We start from the raw sequence: 15,654 nt of genomic DNA on the forward strand, positions 1-15,654 counted from the left end.
AAGATGGCCAACTCTGGGATCGCCCGCTGTGTGCTAAAAGTTTCGAAAACTAGCCATAAAACCCCTTCACAACTATCACAGCTGAGTTAACTGCTGACTAAGGAGTTGGGGGAGGGAAAACAGCAGGTGAGTCACACCTACTGAGGGTAACTTTTCGATTTCATCGGTGTTATGGCCAGTAGCTATTCAAGTATGTGTTAAGCATTAGACTGATGGCAGCTAAAGTGAGCTTGTAACTGAATAAAATGCGAGATATGCTAAGGAATCTCTTAGTTAAGCTTAAGAAATAAATAAAGTTAAACTGCATTTGTAAACTACATCGTGTAGCTGACAAACATGAAAAGGAATCAAGTTACAACATAAAGAGAAAAGTTGGATTATAATAAAAAAGGTATTTCAACAAGTGAAAGAAATATTGAAGAATATTATGAATTAAATTAGAATAAACTATAAATTTAGACTGCTAGTGGCTTCAACTTTTAGTAAATATTTATTTTTTAAGTCATGTCAATCTTTATTGACTAATTACCCATCTGTAGAATTACCCATATGTATAAGAAACCATTTTTAATATAACAAGCAAAAAAGCTACTCAACCTCAATTAAAGAAAAACTAAGCGGTATTATCATTTAATTATACCAAATTCATATACAAGAAAACTGAAATATACCAAAACTAACTAACTGCACAATGCACAATACCCTTCTACCCCATAGTTCAATTATTATAAAAACTAAATATTGTGAAAAAGTACTTCAAAATCAAATAGAATAAACAAGATATTGATATGACAGCTAGCAACTTCAACTTTTCATAAATATTTCTTATTAAAATCGTATCAATCTCTCATATTATCTCGCCTCTTATTACCCATCTCAAGCGAAAGCGTGCTAAAGATTAAACAAACAAGCTCTCGAAAGTGTGAAAAACATGATAAGCTAACTTATCGCTAACGAAACACCTCAAAAGGCAGCCCTGCAGCTGCATTTGGGAAAGTCAAAAGGCTGCCAACATTGAGGTGATGTTGGTGCAGCTGTCAAAGGATTAGTTTTATGTGGCAACCATTAACCTTTTGCCGTATCAGTGGCATCTCTGTACTCCCTTTTTGCTGGCATGCCTAATTTAATCAAACAGAGGCGTTCCATCATTAAAAAGCCATCTCAGTTATGCTCAGAGCAAACAGAATTGTTTGTGTTACTTCTACTGGTTTTGTGTGTGTGTGTGTGCGTGTTAATGTCAGGTACGTTGAAATGTCCCAAAAAATCATCAAGAGCAATTGCATTTATCAAGGTCGTTTGCGTAGCGTGCTAACAAGCCTGAGAGAACCGGTTTTCAGATTGGTTAAAATGTGAGTAGCAGTCGAGTTGAGTTGAATCTCTTTTCATAGATATGCAAATATATATCCCTATTTTTCTATGTGACCTTTTTCGAGAACTTTTCACACACACACACAGAGGGATACGAGGCTGATATATATGCAAATGACATTCGGGTTGGGGGTAGTTTGATGCTAGTTTGGGTAGATGGCAATGAGCAAGGAATGAGAGTTCTGGGTAGGAAGGCGAGACAAGTTTCGCCGCCTGTTTCTAATGTTCTTTAAGGCCCAGGCTGCGTGTGACACTCCAAAAGCGAGCGAGTGTCCCTAGTCCGGCCAAAGCTTTTAAAACTTTCACAGCAGCAGCAGCGGCAGCAGCAGCATCTAGCACAACGAATTTCAATTAATAGCCATACGAAGCGAGTGTATACTACACACTGAGAGCCACTTCCTGGCAGGCAGGCATCCTGCTTACACACTCTCTCGCTCTCTCTCTCTCTCTTTCGCTCGCTCGTCTGTTTGTCTCGACACTAAGCCCAACGGCTACAATCAGCTCAGCTGTTGTTGCGCCATGGACCCAAGCAAGCAGAGGGCCACCACCAAGTTCACTAGACAATTTATTTTGCTTTCGATTTTCCAAGCTGTCAGTTTACGCTTAAATGCGCACAGTTCAATTTAAAATGGTACCAGAGCCAGAGCCAGAGCCGGAGCCAAAGTCAGAGGCAGCACTCGCAGGACCTGGATCAGGAGCAAGCAACATGACACGCCTTCATGCCTGCAGTTCTCGGTTCTCGATTCTCGATTCTCAGTCGCAGCCGCAGCCGGTTGACGCAGCCAAACTAGGTTAAGAGGTTGTTATCCTTATGCCGTGTTTTTGAAAATAGGCAACCGTCCTCGCTCATCGCTTTCGTCCTGTTTCTCTCCGGCTCTATCTCTGTTTCTGGCTCAGGCTCAGGCTCAGGCTCTGGCTCTCGGCCTGTTTGTGATGCCTTCATATCCGTTGCAGACACATGAAACGTCCTGGAACCCAAACCGCAGCAGCAGCAGCAACAGCAAAAGCAACAGCAGTCTGCCGCGCCACCGCAAAGACGAGCATGATGACGACGATGACAACAACAACAACGATGATGATGATGATGATGAAGCTGCTTGGTTGCTTTCACGATGATGAAATTATGAGCGCAAAAGCATTTGCATTCATTATGTATAACATTTTATATATATTTTTTTTTTCGTCCGCAGTTTCATAATTTCTTCATTTTTTTTTTTTTGCAGCTTTTCGTTTGCGTTTGGTTTGTGCGCTAGAAATTAAACTAACGCTGCTCGTTAGCAGCAAAGTCGAGAGTCGAGAGGCGAAAGTCGGGGATTCGGAGACCCGGATGAGGCGGCTTAAATGCAATGCCACAAAGCGTTAATGGATTTTTCGCTCTCTCTCTCTGCAATTTTTATTATTATTTACACTTGGTAATGCGATGCGTGTTTGCATGCGAATGTGTGTGTGTGAGTGTATGTGTGTTGCCTGTCTGTGTATTTGTGTGTCAGTGTGTTTTTCTTTTTTTGTTCATTCACATGTCTGAGAGTTATTTTTATGAGCGTTGAACGCGCCATTTGTGACACGCATCTTAGGGTTGTTCACTCTATGCAGCCGTGACATAAATTTTAATTGATTGCCAAATAACATATGTGTGTGATTGTGTGCATAAAATAAAGGACGCCCTAATAACGCTGATAAACACAGGATTAAGTCATATTAAACTGATTGCTGCCACAATTTTCTATACAAATTCTATACTATTTTACGAAAGTTACGTTCCTATTTTGTTTTGCATTGCAATTGATATAAATGGTGGTAAATTGCGGATTAAAATGTTGCTGACTTTAGCTTAAAATACGAGTAAGAACTGCACAGCTGTGCACAAAATGTAACTAATTATAAAAATGACTATTAAATATTCCGCATATAGACTTTCCATTGAAGGAATATTAAAACTATAAATTTAGAATGGAGAGGCAAATTCAAAAGTCATTTAATTGTTTAAGTATAAGTCAAATATTATTAATATTAAATAATAAAATACAATATTTATTCCCAAAAAAAAAAAAACGCTCATGATTAAGTCAATTACCTCAGTAATAAAGTCACTTCACATTTGACTTTATTGTTGAATCAATCACAACAATCAAATTATGTGCACAGTGACGAACCCCAATGCCTTTGCCTTTGCCTTTGCCTTTGCATTTGCCTTTGCTCTCTCTTTGCTCCTTTGCCCCATTCGAATTCGCATGTTGCCCCAAAAAGTAGGCAGTGCTTTTTAATGCTATTCAAATTTTTGCAAACCTCTTCAGTCTCTCTCTTTCTCTCTCTCTCTCTGTCTGCACATGTGTGTACTCGTATTTATTTTTATTTTTGGAAGCAACCAAATTGTAAAGCTGTATTCATAAGTAATTTTGTAGGTTTTTTGTTGGTTGTCGGCTTTGTATTAGTTGCATTGAAATTCTAATTTTCGCAATTGCCATAGAGAAGAGAGAATGAAAATACTCAACGCAAAGCTGAGTTTGAGCTACTGACTGACTGAGTTTGTGCTGTTGCTGTTGCTGTTGCTGCTTTGTGTGTTGCTGGCATTTTTTGCGCTAAATGATTACACTTAACTGGATTTGCATATATTTAAACATTTCCTTATACGCACCGAGCGGAAAACGAAATGTATGCACGTGTGACTGCCTGGGAGCCAGGCAGAAAGGCAGCCAGGCTGGCTGACTGCAGCACAAAAGGATTATTAAGGAGCTTCATATGTAAATGAAAACCAAATGCACACGCAGACACAAACAGCACGATGGCAAAGGGAAAAAACTGAAGAGAGAGAGAAGAGAGTCAGAGAAGAAACAGTGAAAGATAACCTGGCAGCCACAGTTTGGCAAACACACACCAGCTTCAGCATCGTCCTGAGTTTCGTTCTGAGCTTCAGCTTCAGAAGAGAAGCGACCGAGGCGGAGCTGCCAGACAATGTTTGGCAAAGGACTATGGAGGCCACCTTTATGCCTGGCTAGAAAGTAGGTGAGCAGAGCCACGGGAGACGCGTGGAGACAGAGGACAGTAGTTGGTTGGTGTTGTTGCTGCCTGCCAGCAGACGAGACGACGAGAGCACAGTGCTCCAAATGGGACCCGCACCCGTTTTGTTCGCTCAACTCAACTCAACTCAGCTCGGCTCGTTCGTTGGCCCGTAATTTATGCTTAAGATAAAGTCCTTGAATAAATACATGGAAAATCCTTTGAAATTGAAATTAAATACGAATATCATTTTTTTTTTTTTTTGCTGCTGTGCTGCTTTTCTCTTTTTTAAACGCAACGCACAGAGAATGAGAGCAATGCAGACAAAAGGCGTACGGGAAATGAAATTAACATTTCGAGTGGTGCACCCAAAAAATTAAAAGCCAGTTTCTCACATTCCAACTCCTGCCTTTTGAGATCTATGTTTGCATATTTATTACATCAATATGTTTGGCATGTGTGTGTGGTATTTTACTTCAACAATTTTTTCGAAGGCACTCGGGAGCTGTCCCAATATTTTTGTTTAGTCATTTGCCGCATTCAATGAAATCCTTTTGCATATCCAATGACAATTACTGCAAATTGCATATTGAATAAAGCTTTTAAGAAATAAGTGTTGAGAGCTTTTGGTGGCTATAAAAACAATTTGATTTTGTAATGTAATAAAATTGCTGAAATTTTAAATTCATATTTCCGAGCTTTTACTTTATGATTTTCTAGCTCATAACCAAAATGCATTAAAAGTACAATTTTAAATTTCGTTTTCTGAGCTTTACTTTATGATTTTCTACAAACTATATTAATGCATTTTTGTTGCCAATTAAAATGCTTCTAAGCACTGTGAGTAAATATAGTTGAAGCTGCTTGAAATTAATCTCACTTAAAACTCCAAAACTTATAATTGAGCAATTTCTGTTATTGTCATCGACATTCGTTTGCAGCAAATTTTTGAATATGTGTGTTTGTATTTACCATTTTGTATTTTCTATTTTCTATTTTCTATTGCAAACTGCTTTTCGTTTGTTTGAGCTGAAAACCAAAGTTATTCCAATCATTGCGGCATAGAAATTCTTTCAATCCCCAATTCCAATCCCAATCCCAATCCCCCTGATATTTTTGTTTGGTGTAGTATTTTGTTTTGACTTTTGCTCATCTACCTTTTCGCACATGTTTTTGCTCGTTAACAATTTGCATATTGCAGCTCGTATTTTTTGACTGCAGTTGTGATTTTCATTTTCATTTTCGATTCGTTTCGTTTCGTTTCATTGAAATAAACATACATAAATTTGTACCTTTGGGTTGTTTGGTTTCTAGTTTTTGCCAAAATTCCGATTAAGAAACCCAAACAACTACAAAAAAAAATAGAGAAATAGTGAAATAGAAATATGAAAATTAAATTTCCAATTTCGATGCCCACAAAATTTTAAATGCATTTAAGTTGCAGTTTTGCCAGTTTGTTCAATTGCCTAATATAAATTGCATTGTACTAGGCCGTGAGCAAGTTTTATTATTAGAAACCGAAACCAAAAACCATGTGTGTAAATTTTGTACTTTTGTCTTTTGTTATTGAACTTGCTCTCTCGCTCTTTTTCTCTATTGTTATTGAAATATCGGCAACGTTGTAGGTTTTTGCAATTTGGTTTGAGGTTTTTTTTTATATTTCTGTTTTTGTTTTGTTTTGCTTTGGTCAAAAACCGCCGTCGGCATTGGAACAAAAGCAAAGCACAAAAATTAATTATTAAACATTGTTGGAAATTGTGTAAAGAGCAAATAAAATGCAGCAATATAAACAATTGAAATAATAAAAGGGCAGCAAAGAAAGTGAGGATAATGCAGGTCGATTGGCATTTAAAGTGATTTATAAATATGCAAATTATGTACGCAATTAACATGCAACTCGGCATTCAAAATTATTATTGTAAATTGTTTAAGCGAAATTTGCTAACAAAATGCCATTACTAAATGCTAAATGTGTGAAGCAGTAAATGCTTTAGATATTTGTGTGTGTGCAAATGTGCATCGAAATTGTTCGACATTTTTGGCCCCGAAAATTAATTAATATCAAATGTCGAGTTTCGGGTTTCTCCAAAAGCTGATTTAACTAACAATTGAGATGTTTTTTAAAAAGAATTGAATTACCTTACCAGAAGCCAACAATAAATTCTCTATTGAAATCATAAAATAATTCTAGTCAAGGCAAAAAAATAAGGACATAAACTGTCAGTGGCAAAAAGCCAACTGACAGTTTGATAGTTCAAAATGCAATATTCAATTCAATTTTCAAAAACAAAATATCAACGCACACATTTTAATCAACAAAAATCTGGCAAGTTTAAAGGCTTTCAAAATGCTTGCAAAATTGTGGGGAATGAGAAAGAAAAAAGTTGATCGCGCATATTTCATAAATGCACATAAAATACCAAGTGTAGTATATAGTATATAAAAAAAGTTACAACAAATCGTACGTATACGTATTTTGTTACCTGCTCAGCAATTGCACAAAACTGGCCCACTTATTCATGCTATATTTTTCTCTCAATCTCTCTCTCTCTCTCTGTCTCTTTTTTCTCTTTCTATCTCTAAGCACTAAAGCCGGGCATAAAAACAAAACAAATCAAAATAAATTTTTAGGTCGCAAATTGCCTAAAAATGTGCAGTATAAGTGAGCGAGGACTAGCATAAAATCGAGAAGAGAGAGAGAGAGACGAGTTTGGGGGAAGCTGCTGCTATATAAATTTCAATCTATCATTTATTTAAGTCCTAGGCCCGCCGCAAAAGATACAATAAAACAAAAAAAACAAAAACAAAACCTGTGACAACGACAAAAAGAACAGCAAAAACAACAACAACAACAACAACAAGTGCAGCATTGGCGTGCCCCAACGCGTCGCAGCCGTCGCCATAAATCCCCATCAGATACGCGTATATTTATTTACTGCAACTCACACAGATACACTCACACCACAGCAGAGCACAGCCACCCACACCTACACACACACACACACACACACAGAGAGAGCAGCCACACAAACACCCAGCAAAGACAACGCGATGGCGACAAAAATTGTAGCCGAAAAATAAAATGGCTGCTACTTTATATATTATTCGATTCTGTTCGCCATACCCTGCACAGGTGCCAAGGCCAAAGCGAGTTTATAAGACTTGCATTCTGTGCTAGTTGAATACATTTATACAAAAAAAAACCAAAGTCAAAAGATTAAAAAGATTTATTTATATTTGAGACATTTTTTTGTATGCTTCAATTCTTGAATTGTTAAGTTTGCAAATGTTTCAAAATACATAAATCTCGTTAGTCTAAATAATATTTGTTCTAATTTCTGCTGCAAATTTTGATTAGTAAACAATAAAAAGAAGGTTTATGTCATTTTTATTTATATTCAAACTATTGAGAATATTTCGGAATGTTGTTTGTTATATTTGAACTATTATTTACCATATTTATGGAATATGAATATTGATTACTATAAAAACAATATAATATCAATTTTACTAACATTTTTCAACATAGATTTCTGTATCTTACTATCTTCACATTTTTTTTTGTAATATTGTTATTTATTTTTTCAATATGAGGTTAATCTTTATATGAGAATATTGAAAAACAATATGAAATTTGTTTAGATATCAATAGATGTCAATATTTATTTTAATATATAAGATGTACTTTTTTTCTTGAATAAGCATTTTTTGTAAATATTCTTTTTTGTATTTCCACTTTTGTGATACATGAAATGTAACATATTATTATTATAATCTTCATAATTATTTTAAGTATATGCAATTTTTCAAATTTTGTATATGTGAATTTTCTTTTAATTTGCATTAAAAATGATAATATTCTTTCTTATTGTTATACTAATTTATACCTTGGAACTTAATTCTATACTTATATCCTTCATCATTCTTTATATTTTTGAACTTAGACATTTTCCATTTAAATTTTGTTAGCAACCTAGCAAAATATTCATCGTTTTGTTCTTTGCAACCTACAAGTGTCTGAATTTGTAACAAGTTTCCATTTTTGGTTACAGGAAATGTCAGCGTGCTCTACTTGTTGATAATATTTTTATTTCAAGTAAAGCTTGCTTTTTACACCCTCCTCTTCTCTCTTCCATAAAACATACTATAGAATATATTCTAGTCCCCGCGCTGTTCGCTTTTGTTTTATACTCTGCGCCTCTGCTCCTGGTCTTTGGTTTTTTGTGTAAATATTTTTCAAAATGCGTTTTTGTTTACTGTCGTCTCTCTGTGTGTGTTTGAGTATGTGGTGTGTGTGTGTGCAAGTGTGTGTGTGTGTTCTCCTTTTTTGGTTAGACAGGGCCAATGAAAAAGGATTTCTGCATGGGCCTTTCGTTCGGTTTCCGCCAATTTTATGGCCGCTGTTATTTTTGATTATTTTTTCAGATCCCACTCTCCGCTCTCTTTCTGTGTATATTTTGTATAATCGTGAGTGTAGCTCTGAGTGTGTGCGAGTGTGTGTGTTGGAAATCGCTTGGGCCGTAGCAGCTAAAATATTTATGACAAGCGGTACCAAAGAACAGAAAGCGAACCAGCATCATATAGAACGATATTTCAATATTTGCTACCCAAAAAAAACGAAAACAAAAACAAATATTTAACAAAAAACAAAAACGAAAACAAAAATATTATGGGCGAGTAATTAAAAAAGTTGGCAAGCAGCAACAAAATGAATACACTCGAAATTGCAGCATGAGATGCACTTTTGACCCTGGCATTACTCGAATATTGAACAATTGCAATTGGGATGGGGGTAAAAATATGAAATATAAAGAGTAAGTGAGTGATGTGTTTATAGAGAGACTATGGAGTAGAAGTCTAGACGTGTGTTTTGACAATGCCCACATTGATTTCAGATTTGAAACATTCGACCTACATCAATCATTGTGACAATGAACTGATTAAAACATGAATGAACCTAAGAGGATTATTTGCTACCAACTATATGTATATATGGGTTGCCAATTGCTAATAAAAGGATGAAAACGAAAACCAAATATGATTGACAGCATCAAAATAAACAATCCACTGCATTTGATTTTAAATTAAATGTAGAAATAATAAAAAAGGATAAAATCGATCGATTTTCAACTTTTCCTCAAAACTTCCAAATTTTCTTCTTCACTAATAATTTCATGCTAAATTCGAAATTGGCGTTTTTCTTTCGCTTTTACTCGCACAATTTCGACAAAACTTTCGTTTTGGCTTCACAAACTTGTGGCATTCACTTTTGTTCTCAGTCGTTAACAAAAAATTGGGTTAGCCAAAAATGATACCAAAAATTGTTCAATTAGTTTTTACGTGCGCTTTTCCATCGAAAACTCTCCTCACGTCTTTCGTCTTACTTATTCAGTTTTTGCTCTATGCTTTATGCATATATTCTTAACAAAAGTTTGCCTTTATTTTATTCTCCCACCATTCCGTCCGTCCATTCAAAAATTGTGCAACTTTCGAGCGGCGCAAAAACTTTTGCATCTATTGAAGCACCTGAATTTCATTTCAACACTTTTTTACTCTTCCTCTGGGTTGTACTTTATTTCTGCATCAACAAAATTCCCCCATAATTTATTTTTTTCATTGATTTTCATTATTTTTATATATTTTTATTTTTCATTTGAAAACTATTATAAATTTAATTTCGGACTATTCTTTTTATATCATCAAATTCAAGAAAGCAAACAAATATTCCCACAGAAATATTCTATATTTTTAAATTTGAAATATTTGGTATAGTGAAAGTATTGGTTTAAAAATCTACTAGACATTTATTATTATTAAAGCATTTTTTTAATAATAATTTTAAATTAAAGCTGACTAAATAAATATTTGGTATATTATAGAAAATTCAAATTTTTGTATTTCTCTCAATAATAATCCTCAATAGTAATGTTTACAGAGTATTCAACATTCTCCCGGTGTTTGGTTTAAGAATACATTCTTTTCGGCTGTCGTTTTGCAATTATTGTCAAGTTGGCATGCAAAACTACAAACTGATTGAGGACATTTCCCTGGCATATGCATTTGATGGATGCGTTTTGTTCTTAGTTCCTTACATTTTCATACTTTTTTTTGGGGCACAGGTGAGTTCGGGGACAAGTTTTGTGGTTGGCAGCAGTTCAAGCGATAAGGATGTGTTGCATGTTGCAACACACAGATGCAAAAGATACAACAAAGTATGTTACAAATGTATCTGTGGAGTATGTGCATAGATGCACACACATAGATACATATTTATCTGCATAATGGATTGCACTTAACATGCCACACAGAGCAAACCGCAAGTGCAACATCCACACAGTGCAACATGCAGCACAGTTGCACACAGCTACACTAGGTACAGGTAATACATCATTTAAGCCAAAAACTCACCTGTATCTCTCAAACTCCTTAGCTCCAATCTCCGAGATATTTTTCAACGAAAGCTTTGCTTCTGCTGCCACTGCTTCTTCTTCTTTTACTGTTGTAATTCCAGAAATGTTTCTGTGGTTTCCTTTGCTTGTCGTCTTCTTCTGCTGCTGCTGCCGCTTCTGTAGCTGCTACTTCTGTTGTTTCTTTCTAATCCTTTGTTTATGTTTATGGTAATCCACATGAATATCCCACTTCTCTCTCTCTATCACTTATGTATATACGTTATACACACAAACGCAAAGAACACACACACACACTAACACGCTCGCACACATGCACAGGCGATTTGTGCAATTGTATTTGCATAGATGGCGAATTTAAATTTCGTCACACATTACGTGGGCGGCATATGATTTGCCTATTTGCCTATTGTCAAAGCTCTTCTCGCTCTTGCTTTTATCGCTCCACTTTGCCTTCTCCAACAACTCCGTTTCCGTCTCGTTCTCGCGCGCTCGCTCTGTCATAACACGCACACAGACACAACGCTCACCGAAAACACACACACACACACACTCCCAAACACAACGAAATATAGGAGCGCGGTAAGCGTAACGGTTAATGTCCGAATTGCTCGTCGCCGTTCATGTAACGGATGTAACGGGATTTTAGATTCTCAATGTGTTTTGATTTAATTTCCAATTGATTTTCGTACTGCACTCGCGCGTTCTATTCGCAAAAAGGGATTTGCATTTAATGAAACCGCAATTGTTTTAATTAAATATGTATGAATTACGATTATGTTGTTTACTATCAATTTGCATGCATAGATAGTATAATAAGCCAAAAGCCGATTAACGTGTAATAATATCTCAGCACAATTATTTATTATACAGTATGTCAATCTATGCTTAAGAGCAGTTTTGTTGCTTTTCGCCTTTTGTGTATCGCGCTGGTTTTATTTATTTTGCTCGACTCGTCGTGAACAGATAGCTCGCTTGTTCGTTTGTCAAGAAAACGCCGTCCGTCGCGTGCACCGCTCGCTTTGAAACTTCGGAAGTGACTGAATTCGCTTTCAAACAGAGTAGCACCTGGTTAGGTCACCTCAGTCGCAGCGCCATCCGCAACAGCAAAAGAGAGAGAGAGCGTTTGAGCGTATGAGAGCTAGAGTGCGCGCAACAAACAGAGAGCCGTTTTTGTGCTATGCTGCTACTGCTGCTATGAAAAAATCAACTTTTGTTTACAACGCTCTAGGCGGCGAGCGGTAATAGTGCTGTAAAGAGGGGGTTTGTCATTGGAGAGAGTGTGTGTTCGAAAAGAGCGCAAGCGTCACAGCTGAGCGCAAAGAGAGGAAGAGAGTGTTGCTGTTAAGCAGCGCTTATCCTACACAAGTAATTCAATTTCCTTTTACTTAAGCATTTACAGCACGACAATCAAAATACCGAGAGAACGAATCACACAGAGAGCACAGTCAGCAAGCCAATGTGCCCTGTAAAGCGTGGTATTTCCCAACAGTGCACTGCTAATCACTAACAGCGACAGCAACAGAGCAGCAGGTGCATTTGCGGCACATATCAAAAACATTTTTGGCATTGACATGCGTATGCGTATGTGTGTGTGTGTGTAGGCGCTGTTAAAGCTTTACATAGGACTGTTGGGCCGGCATTTAAAGTTCAAATGCACGGCACGTATGCTAATTATGACTAAGTAAATACATTTTCCGGTAAAATAATGCAAATGAATGTACATTAAGTACCGACAAAATGCTAAGACAGCGCAGAATATTTATTTGCCTAACATTTGTTGACTTTTTGGTAATGAGTAAATTAGATATTCAAATAATGAAGAAATGCACGTACTATTTATAAAGTTATTAAAACACATTTAAATACAGATAACAAACAAAAACGATGACAAGCCGTCAAAATGTGTGCGATAAAAGAAAACTTATCTTGAAGTTCTGTTCACATAGTCGTATAATGAGTAAAGTCGTAAATGCAACGAACATTAACCTTTATGCTGACGAAACACTTAACTCTATTTTTGGCCATGATTGCCCCCACATGGTTCCTCGCCAGCTGTTAACCACAAATAAACATGTTATAGAGCTGCTAGTTGGATCGAGTTGAAAGCCCATACATCTGCCTAGAGGCCCAGGACCAAACAGACACACACACATGCCCATAAACTGCAGCATTTGCTTTTAGCAGTCTGTTAAGGCCCACAAGCAGCATTTGGCGCGCGCACCCAACGCCTCATTAACATTTCAAATTCATGGCAGCGTTGAACGTAAAACGACCCATTTGTCTGCCATTAACAGCAGCAGCGCCGCAGCAGCAACAACAGCAGCAGCGCAGCAACCATTTTTACATGGCAAGCCCGAACGAGCCATTAACATTTAAATTGATGGCGGCACTTGCAATGGCATTCTGTTAAACTGTTCTGCTAAAACAATGTTACATGAACTGTTTAGATAAATATTTAAAACACATGAACTCAACGCGTAAGTAACTTAGTACATTAATTGAATTGAGTGTAGAAAATCTCTGAAATATTAATATAATAAATATTGTTCTGCGATATAAGATTTTTTGTTTTGTATTTTTTTAATGATTCTAATCAAAAACATCTAATATATCATCATCATAATAATATATAAAAGAAATGTATTTCGGTTACATTTCCGTAATTTTTTAAATGAAATTTTAATAAATATATTACGTTGGGATACAATAAAATTTATCTAATTATTCAACTAATAGATATTTTAAATTGAATTTCTTTTTGATTTTGAGTATAATAAATTAAATAAAGTAAGATTTTATGGTTATGCATTTTAAATTATTAATGTAACTTTAAAATTAGAATAGAAATTTAAGAATACTTTAATTTGATAAGATTTTTTATTGCAAGATGAAAGCCCATAAACGATTTGCATTAACTCAAATTGAGTTTTAAGTTTTATTTCGTAAGAGTTTAAAAATCCATTTGCATTATACAGCTTAATAGCCCTTTCCTGTCCGAGTCTGAGTCTCAGTCTGCAACAGATTGCGAGTGCATAAGAACGATTCAATATCGTCTGGCGGACCATCATCCATCACTTTTGGATCTGTCAGAGAGAGTCACGCAATGGCAAAAGACGTTCGGAACTTTTACTTTCAAGTCTTAATTATGCTTGTAGAGTAGCCATAACTAATATCATCGCAAAAACAAAGTAAGGAAGAACAGAGAGCTGACCACTCAAGCAGAGGATCAATTAAAAACTGGTATTTAATACGTGGGGAACATAAAACGCATTAAGAATCCTTCACAGTGCTGAGTGCAATGATATGCGACGACATCAATCTGCAAAAGAGATGAGTGTAAGTAGAGTGCGGGCTTATGTGAGAGTGTGTGTGTGTGTGTGTGTGAGGAAGCCTCAGCAATGTCCAATGCTGCATTCTGAATTCCATCGTCAACCGCAGGCAGCAGCCCAGTGCATTGTATCGACATGCAAAACCAGTTCCAATTGAACAGACAGAGATATGCCAGTTGAAATGGCAACAACAGTGCACTGTTAAGAGCCGGTCGTTATCTTGCCATGCTCTCACGTTATGTGTTGTAGCTAACCAGTTGCTCTCTCAATCACACACACATACACACAAGCACGCACTCTCTTTTGTGCTCCGTTTTTGCTCTTGCATGTCGGACTGACTCTCTGTTTTGTTATGATGCCATCAACAGCATCGCCTGCTGTTAACAGTCACCCGCAGGCTGCTGCGTTGCCCCCAATTCTGGTGACAGACGACGACGGGGCAGCGCGTTTTCAATGTCATTATTACTGTGGGTGTGCGTGTGTGCCTGTGTGAGTAAGTGTGTTTTTGTGCACGAAAACGAGAGAGAGCGTTCGGCTTGCTGAGAGACTTACATGTAAAATGCATTGCTATGCTGAGAGCATAGTCGAATTGATTGGAGAGCTCAAAGCGCTTTACATGCTGTAAATATAACATGTGGTTTGCTTAAGATCTGAGAGAGCCGCAGTACTTTATGCTCTTCAATTTAGCCGGTCTCTGTTTGTTAGTGGGGTGGTTGTTGTTGTTGTTGCTGCGCCTGCTAAAATTGTACATTAATAAATGAGTGTTATATGCTTTGTCCTAGTTGACTCCTGACATTCATTCATTCATGCCAACGCCGAACGGTCGGTCGCACTCCACACAGCCACTAAAACCCACCGAGTCACTTCCATGCTTTACTATGTTGTCATCTCCGGTCGGCTCTTTATTTTTTTTTTTTGTTGCTGTTCGGGTCGTTCAATGGGTTTTTAAATGGTCTTTGCTTTGCCTCGTTTCGGCTCTTTTAGGCGAAGCCAGGAATGGGGGGGGGGAGCAAGAAGAGGAGCAAAGTCGCGACGCGACGCTTCGCTTCGCTGTTAATGTCTATTTCCGTGTTGTTGTTGCTGTTTGGTTAATTGGGTTTTATATTAACTAAATTGTGTATGTTTAACATTATTTATTATTTATTTGCTACCTCCACCCCAAAGAAAAAACGTTATATTTTGATTTCATTACACGTAATTTATTTATGCTCTAGGTTTATTTATTTCTTTTTTCTTTTTGTGTTGTTTTCGTTTCCTCGTAATTTGAGCATTTAAATTATTAATTATTTATGTTATGTTCTTTTGTTGTTGTTGTTGTTTTTTTTTTTTGCTGCATTTTGCTTTTTATAAATATTAATAATATTGATTTTACCATTAGTGGCTCAGTTCATTTTACATGTCATGTGCATTTTTAATTAGCTGACAGACTTTTTATCGCTGATCCCTGATCCGCTGAACAGTTCTGTTGCCTTTAATTGCTTCCATCACTTTGATGATGACAATGTGCATAATAGTTGTAATAACAATATGTAGTTAACAAAAAAACACAT

At 36.6% G+C, this 15,654-nt stretch overlaps 2 protein-coding genes across 3 annotated transcripts in view; one reads left to right on the forward strand and one right to left on the reverse strand.

Moving 5' to 3' along the window:
• Nucleotides 1–11,799, reverse strand: part of LOC133846153 (MOXD1 homolog 2) — a 148,013-nt gene extending 136,214 nt beyond the window's left edge. For both annotated transcript variants that reach the window (XM_062280933.1, XM_062280936.1), the window contains exon 1: nt 10,774–11,799. The gene's annotated coding sequence lies outside the window, so the exon portion shown is untranslated. The remainder of the gene's footprint in view (nt 1–10,773) is intronic.
• The window catches only part of LOC133846155 (dnaJ protein homolog 1-like), a 140,085-nt gene that overhangs the window by 42,939 nt on the left and 81,492 nt on the right, over nt 1–15,654 (forward strand). The window lies entirely within an intron of this gene.

This window comes from Drosophila sulfurigaster, chromosome 3 (genome assembly GCF_023558435.1).
Source record: "Drosophila sulfurigaster albostrigata strain 15112-1811.04 chromosome 3, ASM2355843v2, whole genome shotgun sequence".
Taxonomy (NCBI): domain Eukaryota; kingdom Metazoa; phylum Arthropoda; class Insecta; order Diptera; family Drosophilidae; genus Drosophila; species Drosophila sulfurigaster.